The sequence below is a fragment of the Grammomys surdaster genome, unplaced genomic scaffold (genome assembly GCF_004785775.1).
Source record: "Grammomys surdaster isolate TR1022 unplaced genomic scaffold, NIH_TR_1.0 371, whole genome shotgun sequence".
In the NCBI taxonomy this organism is placed as follows: Eukaryota; Metazoa; Chordata; class Mammalia; order Rodentia; family Muridae; genus Grammomys; species Grammomys surdaster.
This window is the reverse complement of record NW_021604790.1, coordinates 4454915-4474586: the sequence shown is the minus strand read 5'-3', so window position 1 is coordinate 4474586 and position 19672 is coordinate 4454915. Positions and strand designations below refer to the sequence as shown.

The 19672-nt window shown below is 41.6% G+C and overlaps 1 protein-coding gene across 1 annotated transcript in view; it reads left to right on the top strand.

The window, feature by feature from the left end:
* The first annotated feature begins 4627 nt into the window (after nucleotides 1–4627).
* The window catches only part of Kansl1 (KAT8 regulatory NSL complex subunit 1), a 121376-nt gene continuing 106331 nt past the window's right edge, over nucleotides 4628–19672 (top strand). Inside the window, exons 1-2 of the mRNA XM_028780454.1 lie at nucleotides 4628–4733; nucleotides 5583–5705. The gene's annotated coding sequence lies outside the window, so the exon portion shown is untranslated. The remainder of the gene's footprint in view (nucleotides 4734–5582; nucleotides 5706–19672) is intronic.

The window sequence follows — 19672 nt, the reverse complement described above, 5'->3', positions numbered from 1 at the left end:
CTCTGGGGAGGCGGAAGCAGGTAGATCTCTGTGAATTTGAGGCCAGGCTGGTCTACAGCATGAGTTCCAGGACAGCCAGGGCTATACAGAGAAACCCTGTCTTAAAAAAAATAAAATGACCAAAGAAACAACAATAATAACAAAAATCCAAACCAAAAATACCCAAATCCATTACATGTATTACATAACTTAACCCTCATAATAGCCCTAGCATGAAATCATTATCATCATCATCGTCATCATCATCATCATCACCATCATCACCATCATCGACCTTCCCATTTCTGGCCGAGGTTCTCCAGGCTTGCCTCGACTTTTCAATGTAGATGAGGATGGCCTCCTTCCTCTACCTCCCAGTACAGAAATTATAGGCAAATGTCACCATCCTTGGCTCTTTTTTTTTATGTGGGGTTTCTGACAGAGTTTCACTCTGAAGTGCATTCTAGTCTGAAACTCACTGGGTAGACAAGACTCATCTTAAATTTGGAGCTATCCTTCTGTCTCCAGATTACAGATGTGCTAAGATTACAGATGTGAGCCACTGTACCTGATTTAGAAACGAGCAAACAAGTAAGGGAGTACGTACGTATGCAGGCATGTATGTATGCACGTATGTATCCATGTACGTATGCAGGTATGTATGTATGCACATATGTATGCATGTACGTATGCAGGCATGTGTGGATGTGTTAGTTCTGGGGGCTGAACCTGGATATACTAGGCAACTCAGTACTAAACCAGTAAATTAAAAAAAAAGTTTTACTTAGTTTTATTTTATGTGTCTGAGTTTGTGCCTACATGTAGGTACGTGCACGCCTGTGGAAGTCAGGCAAAGGCATCAGATCCCCTGAAGTTACAGATGACGATTGTGAGCCACCACGTTGGTGCTGGAGATTGAACCCAGGTCCTCTGCAAGAGCAGCTGCTACTCTAAACCACAGAGCGCCTCGCTGCTCCCCGCCCTGCTCTGCTTTGTAGACGGTAGTCAGGCAGCTGCAAAGGAGATGGTCTAAGAAGAATTAACCAACTGAGAAAATATTGACAGAGAACTTTTCATTTTTATCTTAAGAGTTATTTCAGACATGTGGATTATATTCACGTCCTTTCCAGCCCTACGTTCAATTCCTTCTGTCCATCCCTTACGTCCGTCCTTCCATTCCCTCTGTGTTCCTTCTTAATTCCTCTCGGATTCACAACTTCCTCTTTAATTAAAAGGCAGGACCAAGAGTAAGGCACGATAAAGACGGGTCTTGCTATGTAGCCCAAGGTAGATTCCAATTGGGATCTTCCTGTGTCAGCCTCTAAAAGTCCTGGGATTTCAACTCCGACATACCTGCTGCTCAGGCTATCATTATTCTTGGGAATTAATAACATCCCATCGAAGCCTCTATTTCCTCATGATTATAGATCTGCAACATGCCTCAGGTCCTCTCTCCCTCTGTCCTGGGGCATGCTGGGAAAGCCCCTACTGAGCTGCTCCCCCCAGCCCTTTCTTTTTCTCTGGAGAAAGACAAGATGTATATACATCCTTTCTTCAGCTCTCATCTGTTCCCATGTTTCTTTGTGACACAGGGATGTCAGACATCTGCGAGTTGGAGTAGGAGGCAGAAAGTATTTGGAGGCAGGGGAGAGGAGACATAGGAGGAGGAGCCACTGTGCATGGAGGTTGGGGAGGATAATTTTATTTATTTATTTATTTTTTGATTTTTTGAGACAGGGTTTCTCTATATAGCTCTGGCTGTCCTGGAACTCACTTTGTAGACCAGGCTGGCCTCAAACTCAGAAATCCACCTGCCTCTGCCTCCCAAGTGCTGGGATTAAAGGCCTGTGCCACCACTTCCCGGCAAGGATAATTTTTTTACATTAGGTTTTGTGTGTGTGCATGTGTGTGCATGTGCGCATGTGCATGTGTGTCTGTGGGCCACAGAGTAGGAATTCCATGAAGTTTTGCTCTAATGTAAGAGAATATGTACATTTCCTCCAACTGTGAATGGACAGAACAAACCTTAGTAGTTTTAGCAGAACTCATGGCTCTGTCATCTAATATGTTATAGGTTCACAGTGTATGACAGTTTTTTTCTGGTTTTTCTTTAAAAAAAAGACTCAATTATTATATTAAAGTGGTCATTCAATTAATTATTACTTATTTTTAAAAAGCACCTATATTGCTATATATACTTTTGGAAATAGTGGTTCTTTTTGTAACAGCTTTCTGTGTTCTTAATGGCCACTCATGGCATGCTTGTCCTAAAACTGTATTTTAGGGGCTGGAGAGATAGTTTGGCAGTTAAGAGCACTTGCCTGCTCTTTCATGGGACAGAGGTTTGGTTTCCAGCACCCACACGGCGGCTCCAGTAGTTATAATTCTAGTTACTTCAGGGCTCAGGGTTCTCGTCTGGTCTTCGAGGGCACCAGGCCTGCACACAGTGAGCGCTACGTACATGCAAGCCGAGCACTCACACACATAAAAAGAAACATCTTATAAAACAAATTATATTCTGGGTATATTATATTCTTTGGGTTTCTCTGTAGCCCAGATGATCCTCTAGAGTAAATCTGGTCTGCTTCCTCTAGTTTCTTATATGTATTTAATATGATGAAAAATATTCTTGGAAAGAGAGTTCTTATGTGTCACTAAGACTGAAAAGGTTAAGATTTCTAATTTATGGGTATTTTCTTTTTAGTTCTGTCACATGTCTACATGGCCTAAAGACAGTCCTTTAAGTGTGGCCTCAAGACCTAAGGCACTCTCATAGTTTTGGTATTCTGTTTTGCACTAGACCCTTGCTCTTCTGCCTTCATGCTGTTTCGCCATTATTTTAGATGTTTTTTTTGTTTATTTTTTGTTTTCGTTTTGAGAAAGTCGATCGTTTAGTACGTTGACTCTTCATCTGTGAATTGTTTAGTCTCTCCTGTGTTTTCAAATTTCTCAGAACACAATCACTTATTTCTGGTATTTGAAACTAAACAAATTAAAAGGTAAGACTCCTCAGTATATGTGGATGTTGTCCTGGTTTTCTTAGATAACCATTTTGTTCGCGATTCAAAATTTAAAAAAAAAAAATTTGAAATAGTCTCTTTGTAGCCCAAGCTGGCTCTTGAATTTAATAATTTTCTACCTTAGTCTCTTGTGCTAGGATCACAAGTGTATAGCATCATGCTCTGTTAATTAATATTATTTTAGTTGGAATGTTTATGGATGGCACGAAAATCAGTATCTACAAAGGATGTGCCTGAGATATTAAGTCTTCCTCTTCCTTGGTCTGCTGAGAACTCCATGTCATCCCAGGAGGCAACCACTGTTACCACCTCTGAGAGTGATTCGTAACTCAGCTTTCTCTCAATCCCTTCCTGGTCTGTGAGATGTGTGGCCTTTCCAGGCCCTCAGGACCTCAAATCTGGTTGACTTTAAAAATAACCATTTATATATGTGTATATTTTATGTATATATACAAAATCTCTCCCTATGGCCTTCCGGGCCGGATTCTCATCACATCGCTTCCTGGATGAAGAACCTGGAAGGGTGAGGTGAGGGGCAGGGGTTGGGGGTGACAGAGAAGAGGACCTGAGGGACTGAGGCCAGGGGTTGAGTGGTGGACTGCTGTGAAGCACTGTAGGGATTCCTATTCTTATTTCTCCCACTAGGCCCCCTTCCAGCTCTGTCCAGCCCAAGCCTTCCCTTTCCTAGGGCCGAGACAGAGACACAGAGAGATACAGAGACAGAGACGCCGAGGCACCAGCATCTCTCCCCCACCTCCCCATCCCGCCCCACAGCTCTGACGGACGTCCACTCTCAGCCAATGGTGCTCGCGAATTGCCCTCAGCGGACCAATGGGAGACAGAGGAGGGCGGAAGCTTGCCCGCCCCCCACTCTAGGCTTGGTTGAGCCGTGCAGGTAGGTCTGGGGCCGGGGGAGCTGCCGTTGGCACTGCTGCCCTGGGGGGTGGGGGCGCGGCGGGTCGGGGTGATGGTGGCGCAGAGTGGCGCGTCTCGGCCCGAGGACGCCGCGGGGGTCGCCGCCGCGGGGCGGCGGGAGGTTGAGGGGTCGCGGGAGCGGGCGCCTCCGAGGGCCATGAAGGCGGCCGGTCTGAGGACGCGGGGACGCGTGTGGGGCGCGGGGACCCCCGGCCGGCGCCCACCCTCAAGGCCTCGGCCTCGGGCCGTGGGCCGCGGCGTGCCGGACGACGGGTGGCCACAGGGCCGGGGGGGGGGGGGCGCCGAGCAGAGCCCGGGGGCGCCAGGCCGAGCGAGGTGGGACGGACTGTGGCGGGCAGGACGGGAAGCGGCATCCCGCGGGCCGCCCCCTCCTGAGGCGAGTCGGTCAACGGCCACGGGCTCCGGGCCGCGAGCCCCAGCCACGGCAGCCCCCTCCTAACAATGGGGACCGGGCCGGAGGAGTCTTGGGCCGCGGGGGATGGGGGAGGCTCCGGGTCGAGGGTCCGAGGCGGGGGAGGGGCGCGGACTCGAGCTCGCCGGGATCTCGGCCCCGCGGTCCTGTAGAGCTGGGGGTCGCTTCTCGGGTGGGGCTGGGGGGGGGGCGCCCAGGCTTGCCTGAGAGTTGGGTCAAAAGTCAACTCCTCCCGTCCCCACCCCCCAAATCCAATGAGCGCTAGGCAAAGTGATGCCAAGTGTCCCTAACCGAAGTGACAAACGTGGAGACAGCAAACCCACTCCAGAGCTTTATTTTTAAAACGGGGACGTCGACTCTGATTTTAAGAAATTATTTTTAAAGAGGTGAGTGTGTTATTTTTGTGTTCCTACTTGGGCAAGCCTCCATTTTAAGTGAAGCAGTAACTGGTTAAGCTGGAATTTTCATTCAGGCCTAGGACATAAGACTCCTACAAGGGGTCGTTTAGTCCATCCTTCTGAGTTCCTGCAAACTTAACACCCTCCATCTTTAAAATTAATTCCTCTGGCCTGCTTTTTAAAATGTCTGGAAAAAAAAAATCACTGGAAAAGAAGGGTCTTTTCTTTTTGCTGGTAGTGCTTCAGTGAAGAATAGATGTTACTTATTTTTTAAATGTGGTATCAGCTCTGAAACAATTTTAGGAAACGTTAAAATATTGGAATTGTCAGAGAGTTTTTTAGTTTATTAAATAAAATAGTTTTACATCTTTTTAGATAGTTAATCATTTTCAGTAGTGTTTATAAATTACTCTGGTAGTAATAACTTTTTTCCTTTTGGGATTTTAGTTTTCTGAATCTTTGATAAGTAATTTTCAGTTATTTAAGATGTTATATTTTCTTTGATGTAAGATGCATTTCTGCACACATAGAAATACGCATATACCCTTTGCAAAGGGAATTTTGAACCTTTTTTGGGGTGGAAGTGGGATGGGTTGAGACCATTTTAGTAAGTAGCTTCTTACCTGGCCCAGAAGTCACTATGTATACCAGGCTGGTGTTGAACTCATAGATAACAGCCTGCCTCAGCCTCCTCTGAGTGTTAGGATTAAAGTGCACCACACCCAGCACTTGTACACTTTTAGGCAACTAGTATTGAACATCCTTCCCAGATAGAATAAGCTGTTTACATATGCTATACTATTTTTCCATCTAAGTGAAAAATTTCTTCCTTTTCAGATCTTCCTACTTCCTTACCCGTGGTAGCTGGGGAACTCTTTAGTCTCTTTCTGCTTATTTCTGAGTTGTCTGAACTATCCTGACACTATGTATGCTGCTTGGATGCCCCTTAAGCCCCTTAAGGTAAGATATATTTGCTTTTTGCCTTTTTTATATTATTTCGTATTTGTATTTTAGAATCAAGAATATTTGTTCACTTGCTTGCGTTTTGAGTAAGGGCCTCAGAGTTCAAGCTACCTTGGAACTTTTTAGGCTGCTGAGCATGGCCTTAACTTTATGAATTTGCTGCCTCTACATTCCAAATGCTAGGATTATAGGTGTTTGCCACTATGTCTAGATCTATCTAGAATGTTGTTGAATTTGCTACTCTTCTATCATCTTACAGGATACTCATCCTCAGAACTATTAGCTTCTTAGGATTTGTGTTATTGCTGTTCAATTGTTGGTATTCAGATATTAATGAAGTTCTTAAATTACTCTCACTATAAGGATGGGTTCGACTTTTTACTTTATTATAGCTTACATACTTTTATAAAATTCTGTTCTAAACCTGGTAGAGTCTAAGCCTCAGACTTTGAGGTCCATTTTCAAACAGGTACTTCAGAGTCATATGAACTTGGGTGTGTCCCACTTTTGCAAATCAGTAGCTGATTCATGTGTTACAAAAGATGCGTCATTAACTATTTGTTTACTCTGACGTTTCAAATAGTATATTAAGGATATGTGTATAATTCTTCAAATGTTCTGCTGCTCCTTCGGCCAATGCGTGAGTCCTTACACTTTGTTTTCAACAGGTGGCCATTGTGCTCTTTCCTTTCACAGGGTGCACTTCATTTGGGCAATGTGGACATGTGACCATATGATTAAAAAATGATAGTAGTTCTTTAAATCTCTTGTAGCTCTTTCTGTTCAGAGATGGCTAAAGATCTCTCTCTCCAGTAGGACTGAGCAGAGGACCAGGCTGTGAAAAATGAGGAGGTGAGAGGAAGGGCCAAGACATGATCAATAGTGAAGTCTCTGTCAGCCTCGACTTCCTTGATAGTTAGATAATGGTGTAGCTAAGATTGTGTTGTGGTGACTCCAGCATAGCATAGTGGATGAATGAGAACAGTGCAGTCTGTGTAACCTAAATGTTTGGACTTCTGGGAAATCTTTAGGTAATACAGACCGAATCTTATCCTCATTATGTTCTGGCTGCTATTGTTGGATAATGGGTGTTTCTATTAATATGAAGGGATCCAAAGTAACACATGTTTTCCCAGCCTTTTCCCTACAGTACAGTTGGAAGGGTTGAATGGAGAAACACAGCCAGAAGTTCTGAGTGCCTAGGAACTGGAGGACCTTGTATAATTAATTGTGTTTCTTTCTATTTGTTAACAGTTGTTTTGTGCTAGGACTTACTGGCCTCTGTGATCAAGTTTCCTTGGTTTTAAGGTATTAGATATATTAAGGCATACTTTTTAAAGATAATGTATAGTGTTTAAGGTTTTACCTCTAATTCTTGGCAAATCTGGGATATTATAATACTGTAACGTCTATTATTGGACCAGAGTCCTTCGGCATGGTAGGAATACAGACCAAAAGCCTGTCTTAGAGTGTGTGTGAATTATCTGTTAACTACTTGAGAATGTAGTTATATGGCTGTTTAGTTTTGTGTTCCCTACCAATCCTTTGATTGGTGTAAAAATGTGCTAATTCTAAAGTTTGTTGTTTGGAGATAGAATCTTGCTATATAGCCTAAACTGGCCTAGAACTGAAATGAGTCAGCCTCCCAAAATGTTGAGATGATAGGCATATGCCATAAATAATTTTTCCTTCACATTTTCCGCCCATTTTTATACTTAAGAACATTTCAAAATTATAGTGTTTAATTTGGGAGAAATGATGCTTTTTTCTGTATTTTCATCAGTTTGGAGTTATCTATCTATCTATCTATCTATCTATCTATCTATCTATCTATCTATCTGCCTTTGGGTTTTTCTAGACAGGGTTTTGTTGTGTAGCCCTGGTTGTTTTGGAACTCAAATTCAGAGATCCAACTGCCTCTCTGCCTCCAGAGTGCTGGGAGGCAGAGGTTTTTGTTTTTTGGAGCCAGAGTCTTACTCTGTAGCTCTAACTGGCCTAGAACTCACAGAGATCCACCTGCCTCTGCCTCCCAAGTTCTGGAATTAAGGACATGCACCACCATGTCTGAAGGGAAATAATTTAAAAAAATAAAAAGATTTTTAATTTTATTTATGTATGTGTCTGGTATGTCTGTGCCACATTTATCTGGGTATCCATGAAGGCCAGAAGTGGGTGTCAGGTCTGGAGCTGCAGTTACAGGTGGTTGTGAGTGCTGGGTATGAAACTTGAGTCCTCTGTAAGAGCAGCAGGTGCTCTTGACTGCTACTATATCTCTCTAGTACCGAAGAAATTTTTAAAAAAGATTTATTCATTGTATGTATATGAGTACACTGTAGCTGTCTTAGACACACCAGAAACGGCCATCGGATTTCATTATCGATGGTTGTGAGCCACTGCGTGGTTGTTGGGAATTGAACACAGGATCTCTGGAAGAACAGTCAGCTCTTAACCACTGAGCCATCTCTCCAGCCCCTGGATTTTTTTTAAACATAGAGTATCATATAGCTCAAGCTGGCTTCAAACTCATGATACAGCTGAGTATGACCTTTAACTCCCCCTATCTCCACCTCCTGGGTGCTGGGATTAAAGATAGGTATGAGCTTACCATACCATGCCTTGTTATTAATATTGTGCTAGTGAGCCTAACCCAGCATCTCCTGCACCCTAGGCAGCATCTTTCCAATTGAGCTACATTCTAGTCCTGAGGGTTGCACCCCCCCACCCCCCCTCAGGTTCCTGGTATGTAACCATGCCTGCTTGGAATTCACTAGGTAGACCATGCTGGTCTTGAATGCATGGTGATTCTCGTGTCTTAGCCTCTTGAGCGTTAAGATTATTAGCATTCCTGGCCAGAGATTTGAGTTTATTGATGTTATCTTTTTAGGAGTGAACTGTAAGGCCAAGCACTAAAAAACTTATGTTAGGTGTAGTAGTACACATCTTTAATAACAACACTTGGGAGGCAGAGGCAGGCAGGTCTTTGTGAATTCAAGGCCAGCCTGGTTTATGTATTGAGTTCCAGGTCAGCCAGGGCAACATAGCAACATCTTGTTTCAAAAGTCAAAAAACCAGCTAACAACAACAAAAAATGTCTGTTATGTAGTACAGTATATAATGTGACGGCTGATCCTGTTAACAGGCCATTTCTTGATAGTCTTTGGCAGTTGTCTTTGTAGATGTTTTCCTTCTTTTGCTCCTAAAAGTCATCTGCCTTGCCTTGATTCTCTTGTCTCAGTCTGTCTAGGAGCTCAGAGTCTGCAGTAAGTTGTAAATCACTGTCTGTCTGTATGGTGATGAGTTGCAAACATGTGTTTTCTAGCTCTGACTAGTTTTCTGATCTCCAAATACAATTACTTCTTTGATATTTCCCATTAGGTATCTCTTTATATTTTAAATTTTAAAAATCAGTGTATGTTGTATTAGATACCATTATGACATATTGGAACAAAGTGGACTCTTAAAAAGTTCTCATTACTTCTGCAAGTCCAACCTCTTCCTATACTCTGGTGATGGTACCATTATCCATTCAGTCACTCAGGTCAGGGGTTTGGAAGGCCTCCAGAGCATTTCTGTGCCATCTTAACCACAACTTTATTTTTTAAGCATCAAAGTTATGTTTGTTTGTTTGTTTTTTGTTTTTTCGAGACAGGGTTTCTCTGTGTAGCCCTGTCTGTCCTGGAACTCACTCTGTAGACCAGGCTGGCCTCGAATTCAGAAATCCGCCTGCCTCTGCCTCCCAAGTGCTGGGATTAAAGGCGTGCGCCACCACTGCCTGGCTGCAGTGAGTTTTTAGCTATTCTGCTTTAAAATTCTGGTGGGTTGTACTTCCAGCCTTCTGCCCAGGAAATCTTTAGATCCTTGAATGAAAGGCACATACACATCAGCTTATTTCTAATATGCTGTCTAGCTCAGTGGCTGGGCACTTCTAATCCTCTGCCTGCTTAGCAGAATTCTTACATGGCTGGTTTGCTCTCTTTCCTTTAGCTCTAAAGCTGAACAGTCTCCAAGCAAGCACATCATGGTCATCCTCCCTCCTTCCCCTGCATCCTAGTCCATGCAACTTGAATGCTCCAGCCCTGTCTCCCTTTGCCCAGACATTGGCCACTGGCATCTTTATTGACTGACCAAAAACTAACTGGGGACAAGGACCTTTAGCATTTGGACACACAGATTCCTGATTGAATCAAAGCATTACAACTAGTCTCCTACAACCGTCAGCTAGTATGTTTTCCTGAGCAGTCTTATAATTGATACTTTAAATGTCTGTTTGACATTTGGTATATTTGTTTGGAACCATCTTGCATATTTAATGATGAGTGTGGTTTACTATAGTGATTTATGTGCTTTAAAAAATAATTTAGAAATAGTTTTCCGCCTGGCAGTGGTGGCACACGCCTTTAATCCCAGCACTTTGGAGGCAGAGGCAGGTGGATATCTGAGTTTAAGGCCAGCCTGGTCTACAGAGTGAGTTCCAGGACAGCCAGGACTACACAGAAAAATCCTGTCTCAAAAAACAAACAAACAAAAAAAAAAACTAAAAAAAAGAAGAAATAGTTTTCCTTCCATATCTTCCCTAGTAAATATTGAAGTAAATAAAAGTTGCGTGTGAGCTGTTTTGCTTTGATCACTGTTAATAATCAATTATTAAATCCATTTACCAAATGACCCTTCTGCATTTTCCTCCCTCCCTCCCTCCCTCCCTCCCTCCCTCCCTCCCTCCCTCCCTCCTCCTCCTCCTCTTTCTTTCTTTCTTTCTCTCTCTCTCTCTCTCTCTCTCTCTCTCTCTCTTTCTGTCTTTCTTTCTTTCTTTCTTTCTTTTCGAGACAGGGTTTCTCTGTGTAGCCCTGGCTGTCCTGGAACTCACTCTGTAGACCAGGCTGGCCTCAAACTCAGAAATCCGCCTGCCTCTGCCTCCCAAGTGCTGGGATTAAAGGTGTGTGCCATCACTGCCTTGTGTAACTGTATTTTCTTGTAAGTTTTTTTTTTTTTTTCTTTTTTAAGACAGGGTCTTGAATCCAGGCTGTCCAGGAACTCAGTTTCTATCCCTCCCAGGCTAACTTTGATTGCTTAGCAATCTTCTGAGTGGTAGGAATGAGGAGCTGAGGCACCACACCTAGCTGTTAGGTTTTGCTGAGTAAGTCTCAGGGCTCCTTGGACAGCTTTCCTGTAATACTTTCTCATTTGTAATTTTTTTTCCATTTTGAGAAAAGTAGTTTTTCTCCACTCTTACTGTGCTGCTTAGCAATTTAAGATAGTTTTAGTTGAGCATCTAAATTTTGTGATCTCTTGCTTTCAGTAAAATATTTTAAAGTCCATCTCTGCTTTATAGTGCACATCCATTTAAGTAAAAAACATAATTTTATATAACTAAAGTCTAGATTGAGGATAATAAGTTTTCTTAAATTAGGTGGCAATTTTTAGTTGTTTTCCATGTATATACTGGAGATAATTATGTTTTTATTTATACTACTAGTGCTCATATATGTCAGTTTTGTGTGTGTGTGTTTGTGTGAACACAGGTGAGTATATGATCATGTGACTAAGGGTGTGCACATTCTATTAGGCATGTGTAGGTCAAAGGACAACTTTAGATACCAGTCTTTACCTTCTACTTTGCTTGAGACAGGGCTTCTCTCTGCTTTTTTTGTGTGGTTCTCTGCTGTACATCCCCATCTCCTGTCTCTGCCTCCCGTCTTACAGCAGCAGTGCTGGTGTTGCAGATCCAGCGCACTGACCTGATTCTGGGAATTATGACTTAGGTCTCCACACTTGTATAGTAAGTGCTTTAATTACTGAGCCCAACCCATACACATTAACTTCTGATTGTAATTCAAAAGGTCCTGTCTGTCTGTCGGTCTATCTTAGGGGGCTACCCTAATATTTTCGGAGAAAACAGTATTTATTGTTTAAAATTTGTATAATTCTCCAAAATTTTGTGCTGTTAAATATGTGGAATATTGAACCTCACTTCATTATTGTTATTATTGTACTTCCTATGTTTCCAAATCAGTGAACCTTAGTGTTAAGAGCTTTTGTTGCCCTTGTAGAGGACTAAGGTTTGATTCCCAGCAACTGTAGGGTGGCTCATAGCCATCTGTAAATCCAGTCCCAGGGGATGCAGTTCCTTTTCTGACCTCAACAAGCACCAGGCATTCAGTGTACATATATCCATGCAGGCAAAACATTCATACAGATACAAGAAAGGAAAAGAGAAAGAAACTTTGATTCAAACTAAGAAAAGGTTTCATCTCATATAAGAGGACATTTAGAAAATAAAGTCATTTGTCAAAAAAAAATCACATGGCTATTTCAGGTATAGATAGTCCAGCATTGCCTTGGTCCAGTGATCTATTAAACTCCAATGACCTGTCCTAATCTTGTCAGACTATATATATATATATATATGCATGCAGAACAAGCACTGTTGATTTATAGATGAAAAAGATAAAATGATTAGAATGGGTTGGAAGTGAGCTGACTGATGGTCAGATTCTCTTCTTTAGAACACACTCTCCTTAATGCTCATACTTTAGAGTGAGAACATCTTTATGCCCTGGATAGTTTTGGTAACAAGAATGCTCAATACTTTCTCTTTCTCTCTCTCTCTTCTTTTTTTTTTTCGAGACAGGGTTTCTCTGTGTAGCCCTGGCTGTCCTGGAACTCACTCTGTAGACCAGGCTGGCCTCAAACTCAGAAATCCACCTGCCTCTGCCTCCCAAGTGTTGGGATTAAAGGCGTGTGCCACCACTGCCCGACAATATTTTCTCTTTGAGTAGAGTTTTGCCAACTATCTATTACTATAGTCTTTAAGCAGTGTATAATGCTGTTGCTTTTGTTTAAGCTTTTAAAATAATAGTACATTCCAGTCCTAAGTCCCTGAAGATAATTCTTCCACCAATAGGATTTTGTGTTCCTTAAACTCTAACTCATTAAACTGTGTTCTAAACTCTTAGAAATTAATATTCTGGTAGATGACTGATTATATCTGTGACGTGCAGGGTCTTCTTCCCCCCCCCCCCCCCGAGACAGGGTTTCTCTGTGTAGCCCTGGCTGTCCTGGAACTCACTCTGTAGACCAGACTGGCCTCGAACTCAGAAATCCGCCTGCCTCTGCCTCCCAAGTGCTGAGATTAAAGGCATGCGCCACCACCGCCCGGCTAGGAGTAATTTAGAGTAGCTTAAATTAGAAGAAAACCTAAGTTTCCTATACAAGTTCTACTGGCAATGAAGTTGCAAGTATGACATGCAGGCAGATTAGTGTGCTTAGGAAATTTCTCAAGGAGAAATAAAGAGCAAAAGTATGGCTTGCCTTCTGATATTTCACAAGTGGTACATTGTTTTGCAAAGTGAAATTATTTAGAAATTAAATATTATTTTAGCTTCATCATTTAAAACACATTTATCTATTTATTTACTTACTAACTTTTTAAAGATAGGCTTTCCCTTTGTAATTCTTTTTTTTTTTTTTTTTAAAGATTTATTTATTTATTATATATGAATACACTGTAGCTGTCTTCAGACACACCAGAAGAGGGCATCAAATCTCATTACAGATGGTTGTGAGCTACCATGTGGTTGCTGGGATTTGAACTCAGGACCTCTGGAAGTGCAGTCAGTGCTCTTAACCACTGAGCCATCTCTCCAGCCCTCCCTTTGTAATTCTGTCTGTTCTGGAACTTACTCTGTAAACCAGGCTTGCCTCAAATCAGAGATCCACGTACTTCTTCTGGGATACACTGCCACACCTGGCAACAGATTTAATTTTTTTTTTTTTAGGATTATTAATTTTTTGTAAATGAATACACTGTAGCTGTTTCCAGACACACCAGAAGAGGCCATCAGATCCCATTACAGATGATTGTGAGCCACCATGTGGTTGCTGGGAATTGAACTCAGGACCTCTGGAAAAGTAGTCATTGCTCTTAACCGCTGAGCCATTTCTCCAGCCCAGCAAATTTAATTCTTTTTCTTTTTTCTTTTCTTTTTCTTTTTTTTTGGTTTTTCGAGACAGGGTTTCTCTGTGTAGCCCTGGCTGTCCTGGAACTCACTCTGTAGACCAGGCTGGCCTCGAACTCAGAAATCCGCCTGCCTCTGCCTCCCAAGTGCTGGGATTAAAGGTGTGCGCCACCACTGCTTGGTGAAATTTAATTCTTAAAAAAGTATTTTATGTATATGAGTGTTTTGCCTGCATGTGTCTGAACCATGTGTGTGCCTAGTGCCCACAGAGATAAGAGGACATGTTCCAGGGATCCACTTCTGAAATTGAACTTACAGGTGAGCTGCCCTGCCCACCCCATATTTGAGGGTTCTGGATGTTTTTCATTCTTACATAGCAAGCACTTTAACTACTGAACTACCTTCCCAGTAGAAATAAAATTGCTATTAGTATATTGACCTGACATACCCTTATGGAATTTATTAGTGCCAATATGTTGTGATTCCCTTAATGTTTTTTGCTATTCCTTTTTTTCAGATAGTGTCTCTCCCACATTCCAGGCTAGACTCAGACTTGCTATATAGTAGTGAGGGAGTCCTCGAACTCCTGATCCTTTTGCTTCCACCTCTCAAATACTGGGACTACAGGCATGTACCAACCCAGCGCTATTTACTATTCTCTATATATAAGATTATAGACTCTGCAAATAAAAGTAGATTTATTTTTTTCTCTTCTATCAGATATTTTTATTTTTTTCTTGACTATTCACACAGCTTAGAACCTTTAGTACAGTGTTGACTATAAGTGGTGATAGTTGTACACACTTGCTTTGGTGTTTTATGTTTTTATTTTTTCCAGATAGGATTTCTCTGTGTGGCTTGGCTGTCCTGGAACTCATTTCCAGACTAGGTTGTCCTCAGTCTCAGGGATGTAACTGCTCTGCTTCTTGAGTGCTGGGGTCAAAGGTGTGCGCTGCTAACAGCCTTGTTTTCATTCTTGATCTTAGAGAGCAGTCTTTTTTCTATCAAGATTTTGAATCTGGTCATGCCTGGCTGTAATCCTAGTCCTTGGGAAGCAGAGGCTAATGGAGTTCAAGCCTAGTCCATAGTAAGTTCCAAATAAGCCAGGACTACACAGTGAGACCCTGCCCTCTGAAACATTCCAAGAAAAAAAGAGTGAGTTTGGTAAATCTAGATTTCTGACATTCAGAGTCTGAAGTAGGAAGATAGCTACAAATTCAAAGCTGGTCTAAGGTATATAGTAAATCTTCAAAAAAAGAAATCTTAGCTGTGAATTATTCATACCATTTAATCAGGTTGAAGAAATTTCCTCCAGTTTTTTTTTTTTTTTGGAGACAGGGTTTCTCTGTGTAGCCATCTCTGCCCGGCCCTCCAATTTCTAAGTTAAATGATTTTTATTAAAATTTGCCAGCTGCTTTTTAAAAATGTTTAGATGGTCACATGAGTATTTTTATTTAAAAAAGTTTTTTAAAGATTTTTTATCAGCCAGGTGGTGCATGCCTTTAATCCCAGCACTTGGGAGGCAGAGGCAGGCAGATTTCTGAGTTCGAGAGTTCGAGGCTAGCCTGGTCTACAGAGTAAGTTCCAGGACAGCCAGGGCTACACAAGAAACCCTGTCTTGAAAAAAAAAAAAAAAGATTTTTATTGGTATGGGTGCTTGCTTGCACATGTCATGTGTTTACATGTGTGCAGTGCTCAGGGAGACCAGAAGAGGGTGTTGGGTCACCTGGAACTGGAATTGTAGAAGATTTTTAATCCTTTGTGTGCCAGTGTTCTTAACTGCTAAGCCATCTCTCCAGCTCTGGCTATGTGGTTTTGTTCTCTAATAACATTGTGTATAATAACAGACTTTCAGCTGTTAAACTAACCTGGAATAAAAAGTTTAGCAACTGTAATCCTTTCTGCATGTTTATGGATTAATTTTTGCTTTATTGAGGATTTTTTTATAACTATATCAAAGAATATTGATCTGTATAGTTTTATCATGAGATTTTTGTCTGGTTTTGGTATCAGAGTAATAATGGCTCCAATTGAGATGTGTCTAATTGCCTAACTACTCAATGAAGATAAAAAAAGAGTTAAGGGTATAACTAATGTTTAAAAGTCTGTTACAGAATGAAGAAGAAAGACTTAAGAATGAAAAAGGTAGAATTCAGTACAATTAGATTAGGTCACAGAATTTTTCTTTTGAGACCTTTTGCTTCTTTTGAGACATGTAGGGCAGAGGTGGCAGCCCTGACACTGTAGACCCTGTTGCTTACTTGACTCTTCTAACTTTCCCTCTCATTTGAGGTACTTGCATTGCTACCTCTTGCTGTTTATGTAACACCTAATCTTAGATTTCCTGTGATAATTTAGGCACTCTTCAGAAAAAGTGTCACAAGAAAGAATTAGAAGCATAAGCCTACTAAAATTTTACTAATTGATTTTAACAACTATTAGCTTTGATTCCCCCCCCCCTTTTCCTTTGAGACATGGGTTCTCTGTGTAGCCTTGTGTGTCCTGAAACTCAGTCTGTAGACCAGGCTAGTGCTTTGATCTCTCCCCCCCCTTCCATTTAAAATAACATTGGAGGGCTGGAGAGGTGGATCAGTGGTTAAGAGCATTGACTGCTCTTCCAGAGGTCCTGAGTTCAATTCCCAGCACCCACATGGTGGCTCATGATCATCTGTAATGGGATCCGATGACCTTTTATGGCATGCAGATATACATGCAGATGGAGCACTCATATACATAAAGTCAATAAATAAATCTAAAAAAAACCCATTGGATAGATAATAATGTGTGTATGTACTATGTAGCTTCTAATCATCTCCTGCCTGCACCCCCCAACCTTTGGAGCTTAATACATGTTTATAGATGAAAGAAAAGGAATAATAGAACTTTAAAGTCATGTCCATTTTTAGTGACATTTAAAGTAGAATGGGGGGGGGTGTGGGGGAATTTTAATCCAGCAACATGGCTGCTCTGACAAGGGAGTACATTCAAAGACCTAGGTCTGTGTGAGCTGGCAGGAATGTAGACATAACCTTAGTACAATCCTTTAATCCCACACAACGTAGGTAAAGTAAGTTGTTGAGGGAAGAAGCTATGTTTGGAAGGTTCTGTCTAATTTGAGGGCAGTTCAGGCAGTTCTGTTCAGTTGAATTGAGTTGAGGCAATGCAGTGGAGTTCAGATGAGTTCAGCAGCTGAGTTTGGTTGAGTTCAGTTCAGATCCAGTTTTATTGGGATGGTTTTACAAAGACAGGTTGTAGGTGAATACATAACAAGCCACAGAATGAGAAGGAGATAATAACAGATTACCATAGTTAGTTGAAGCCAAGCAGAGAAATTCAGTGAGAAGCTAGTAAGAGAAGCCAGTTTGAATCAGTCAGTTTGGAGAGTAGTTTGGGCCAGAAGACCTGAGTTGAAACAGTCATCCAGAGTTCAGAAAGAACTAGAAAGGGTGCGCTGCTGAGACAACAATTAGATTTAGTGAATAAAAGCTACATTGATGGGATATATAGCATGGTTGTTAGTTGACTGTGTATTTAGCATGTTTGAGACTATGGGTTCAATCTTCAGTAACACCCCCAAAATGTTTTAGTTAAGAATATAAATATTGCCGGGCGGTGGTGGTGCACGCCTTTAATCCCAGCACTTGGGAGGCAGAGGCAGGGAGATTTTTGAGTTCGAGGCCAGCCTGGTCTACAGAGTGAGTTCCAGGACAGCCAGGGCTACACAGAGAAACCCTGTCTCGAAAAACAAACAAACAAACAAACAAACAAACAAACAAAAGAATATAGGTATTGTTATAAAACTTTAATTCTATGGGTCTAAATATTAGTAACAAGGTTTTATTTTATTATTTTATTTTATTTTATTTTATTTTATTTTATTTTATTTTTGGAAATAGGGTCTTGCTTTGTGTCTCTGGCTGTTCTGGAACTTGCTATGTAGACCAAGCTGGCCTAGAGCTACTTCTGCCTCCTAAGTGTTTAAAGGTGTGCCACTATGCTCTGCTGGACAAGGTCATATTTTGATAGTACTACGGAAATATTCTAGGAATTGTGAGGTGGTTTTTTTTTTTTTCTCTCCCTTTTTTTTTGGCACAATTTTGTTTGTGCCTAGGCTGGCCTAAAATTTACTATATTATCCAGGCTGTCCATGAACTCATGATTCTTCTGTCTTACTCTTCCAAATACTAGGATTACAGGTATGTAGTATCATGCCTAGTGTAAAGTATTTATACCTTTTAAAAATTATTTTAGATGTATTTACTTTGTACAAAATGGTTTGCTTGCAGATGTGTATATGCATACCTGTTGCCTTGCAGAGGTCAAGAGGGTGCTGGATCTTGCAGCTGGCATTATGGATGATTGTGAGGCATTATATGGGTGCTGGGAATCAAACCCAGGTCCTCTGCAGCCGTGTCTGAGCCTGTCCTTCCTTTTTAAAGTAGGGTCTGGCTGTGTGGATGAGGCTGTCTGTACTTGAGATCCTTTTACTTTGGCTTCCTGAGTAGCCGGGGCTATAAACAAAATAACATCATGCTTGACTTTCCTCTTTTTTTACCACAGAAAATAATTTGAGCCGGGCAGTGGTGGCGCACGCCTTTAATCCCAGCACTTGGGAGGCAGAGGCAGGCGATTTCTGAGTTCGAGGCCAGCCTGGTCTACAGAGTGAGTTCCAGGACAGCCAGGACTACACAGAGACACCCTGTCTCAAAAAAAAAAAAATCATAATAATAATTTGAATTAGATATTATATGGTTTTTATTATGTGCTTGAAATTAGTTCATTTGGAATAATTTTGTTAAATTTGTGGTTTTTGTTTTTGGTTTTTCGAGACAGGGTTTCTCTGTGGAGCCCTGGCTATCCTGGAACTCACTCTGTAGACCAGACTGGACTTGAACTCAGAAATCTGCCTCCCTCTGCCTCCCAAGTGCTGGGATTAAAGGTGTGAGCCACTGCCCGGCTATTTCTGATTTTACTACAATGTTTGTTTAAATTAATACTCTGAACCAAGTTTTCTGCCCAACCACCCCAGTGATTTTTATCCTGGAACTCTTTCTTTCCTTTCCTTTTCTTTTCTTTCTTTCTTTCTTTCCTCTCTTCCCTGTCCTTTCCTTCCTTTTTCTCTTTTGTTCTTTCTTTCATTCTCTCTCCTTCCTTTCTCTCTTTCCTTCCTTTCTTTTTCTTTCTTCCCTTTCTTTCCTTTATTTCTTTTTATCTTTTTTCTCTTTCTCTCTTTTTCTTTCTCTGTTTCTTTTTTTCTCTCTCTCTTTCTTCCTTTCTTTCTTTTCTTTGACATGGTTTCTTTGTGTAGCCTTGGCTGTCCAAAAACTTTCTATGTAAACCAAGCTGGCCTTGATCTCTGCCTGCCTCTGCCTCCCATGCGCTGGGATTTAAAGGTGCATATCATCATGCCTAGCCTTTTTGTTCAGTAGCTTCAGACAGTTCTTATTTTATCACTGTATATTCTTATGTATACATAGAACCCCCAAATCAATGGCTTAAGAAAGAAGAGTAGCTCAGTGGGTAGGAACACTATTGTACAAGCACAAAGACCTAAGGTTGAACACCCAGCACCTGCATAAAAAACAATGTACTATGTGTCTGGGGTCAAAAACGGGCAGATCCAGGAGGTTGGTGGCTAGGCAGTCTAGCCAAAATGGGTGAACTTCAGGTTCAGTGAGAGATCTGTCTCAAAAAGTAAGTGTAAAGTACTGGGCAGTGGTAGTGCACACCTTTAATCCCAGCATTTGGGAGGCAGAGGCAGGTGTATCTCTGAGTTCAAGGCCAGCTTGTTCTACAGAGTTAGTTTCAGGACAGCCAGGGCTACACAGAGAAACAGTGTTTCGAAAAACAATTAAAAAGGGGGGGTGGGAGATATAAAGCAATAGAGGAGATAGAGGAGATACCTGAGGTCTTCCTCTGGTGTTCTTATTATGGCCATGCACATTTGCATGTATAACAGTGCTTCCCAAACACACACACACACACACACACACACACACACACACACAC